This window comes from Cucurbita pepo, chromosome 11 (assembly GCF_057944985.1).
Source record: "Cucurbita pepo subsp. pepo isolate OVF chromosome 11, ASM5794498v1, whole genome shotgun sequence".
Taxonomy (NCBI): Eukaryota; Viridiplantae; Streptophyta; class Magnoliopsida; order Cucurbitales; family Cucurbitaceae; genus Cucurbita; species Cucurbita pepo.
The window spans coordinates 7,462,565-7,465,649 of NC_141808.1; positions in this window are offsets into that span (position 1 = coordinate 7,462,565).

Consider the following 3,085-nt stretch of genomic DNA (forward strand, 5'->3'; position numbering starts at 1 on the left):
TAATTGTATATTTAATTGAGTTATGTGGTAAAATTTCAGACATTTATGCTAAACCGTGTGGGAGTAGCGAATTTGGAAACAAATGGGGGATGACATGGAAATGATAAATTCACGTCAGCAGTCCAAGTGGGTCATTGACTACCCAATGAGGAACATCCTATGTGTACTACTTATTTTTTTTCAGCCCTAAAGGGGAACCCATGCTCAATATAAAAGGAAAAGGAAGACCAAGAGGAGAAGAGCCACATTTTGGGGAGAAAATCTAATTACACAGCAGCAGCTTCTGCTGCAGTGAACTACTGTGAAACCAGAGACGAAGAAGAAAATCGTAATCCAGCAGCTATTGACAGCAGAAGGAAAAGGAGACCAACAAGGATTGATTAGGGCAAAGAGGTGGACGTGAGAGCTCAAGAGAAGGGAACTTCCATTGACGAACGGCAACAAACCGGGATAACTCTCTATTTCCTTATTCCATCAATTTTACATGATGAAGATGTGGATTTCTTTGTTAATTCAGTTTGTATGGAAAGCTAAACTTAATAGAGGAGGCGATAGAGTTTTATATAGTTTAAGTATGTTGACGATATGATTTTAGTTTATTAAAGAGTTGTTGTTAAAGATTTACATGTATGTTTAATTAGCTACTTTACATACATCGTTGTTCTCTTATTCGGGAGAAGAGAGGGAGCAATGAAATCCTCTTTAATACTCTAGTTCCATAGCAAGGAGACTTGAAGGGTAATAGAAGGATTAGGAATAATTCTTCTCCTAGAGCCTTGTTAATAGAAATTACAACCATTATGGAAATAATCACCATTCTGACCCTCGGAAGTGGGCTTGAGAATCTATTAAAAGGAACTAAAATCTACCACAAAACTCAACAACTTATTTATTTAATCTCTCTTAGCCGAACCTTCCTCGTTATAGTTGATTTTCTCATCATTTTCTGTTTTTCGACAGCAGTAGCACTCTGTTTAGTTTTATTTAAATAGTTAAATCTCCAACACCCATTTGAATGTTACTCAAAAACTCACTTAATTTCCAGCGATAAAATTAACCAAAAAGATAGGTTCCCTGTGGAATCGATAATTTACTTATTACTTGCTACTTGTGATAGTGTATAATTGCACTTATTCTTGTGAATTTTACATCACAAAGCATGTTGGAAAGACTACATTGGTCTATCGAGATAGTTTTCATGCCTTGAATCGAGTATCCGCTGCAACATTAAAAAAAAAAAAAAAAATCGTAGGTGAAATATGTCAGTTCCTCACATATCTCATCATGTTTGTTTGTCTTCTATCTTTTGCTTTATCATTTTCACTTTTCCCACCCATTTTCATCACATTATTGATGAATATGGATTTCCACTTTCATCTAATTATTTGTATGTACATTAAGAATTGTACTTTGAATATGTAAATTAAGCTAGGATGACAGAGCTCATGTAAATTGTAAGGACTAAAGTCATTAAGCATAGGAATGGTATCAGAGCTAGCCTCTCAATTTTTGTGAGGGAAGAGGAATTACTTGATCTTTAAGAACGACAGTGTAAACTAGGAGGATGATAAGAGAGATTCAGAAGAATTTGGAGTATGTGATAGCTGAGCGAATAGCCCCTGTGTTCCAGGTGGTAAGACGCGGGAAGCGCAGTAAGTCCGTTGGCAAGCTTGGGTGCTTAGTCATATGAAAAATTCTGAAGAAAATATTATCTAACCTGACACCTTTATCAGAGACAAAAAAAAAAAAAAAAAAAGATTGACAACTTGCCAGCTACACAGTGAAGGCTCACATGTGAATTATCAGTGTTTGTAAATTATTAGTCTTTCAAATTATTAGTTTGCTTTATGTCTTTTCTTACTTTTAGGAAAGCAGATCTTGCAGGGGTCCTGTCCTGTTAGATTTGATCTTATCTCTTAGTTGGTGTTTTTCAAATTTACGTTCAAACCCGAAGTCTATAAAACAACTTCATCAATGTAAGGAGAGCATCGATCAGCCAATAGCTCTCTCTTGAATATCAATTGAAAAATTCACAGAAAAAATATTCTACTCAATCTCTTATCTTATCTATCTTCTTATGAATGAATTTCTGCGAAAGCTCAGAAAATCAAACCATTTCAAATGTTCTACCAATGAAGAAGAAAGTTCAAATGAACATAGAAGGGGAGAAAATCTCACAATCTCAAATACTGTCAATCAAGAATATCAGATTGCCAGGATCGAAGATCAATTCCAAAATTGGACTATTCCAAAGATAGATCCTAAAACTATCTACCAAATCTCAATCTTCAATTTTACTCAAAGATCATGCATCAAATTCTCAGAGAAAAACATCCCAATTCATAGCAATCGGGAATCTCTTATACTCCAACATCGTGAAGAGTTTAACTATCTTCACGTCGGTCTTGTCCAAATCGCTGTAAAACCATTGTTCAGACTTGGGTTAGATATCCCAGTCCTTATCTCCTTACGAGATAAGAGACATGAAGATTTCTCAAATTCTTTATTGGGAATGGTTTAATCCAATCTACAGAATGGACTAGTCTATTTCAATTGTTATCCAAATTTTACTTTGTCGCTCCACGACCCGCACATATTATAAGCCCTCATGCTGGACTTACAATAAAAAAATTTGAACATCACGGCTGAAACTCATTCTTCCATCGTCATATTCAAGGTTTATTACAAACTCATGAATACAAATATTTCTCCAAGAGCATTAAGATCCCCGCCAAAAGGATCAATCATGCTCATAGAGACAAATATTGGAAAGTCCTCAGTGACTGTTCCAAAAACTCTTTCTTGGGATCAAATAACCAGAAATACTCTCTGGAAAATAGAAGATGCGAATCTTCCTTGGAAAAAGGAATCTCAAAACCCATTACAAATCATCGAACATGACAATGGAAGCGTTGAAATAAAATTCAGCAAAGAACCCTCGGACGCGGTTGTTCCCGTTCGATTTTCTCCAGTTCCTGAAATCAGGACCTATTTTCAAAGATCTGTGACTATACCAGAAGCCCTGGTAGAACCAGAATACGACGACCCAAAAATCAGAGAGGTCGTCAAGAAAGCCTATCCATCG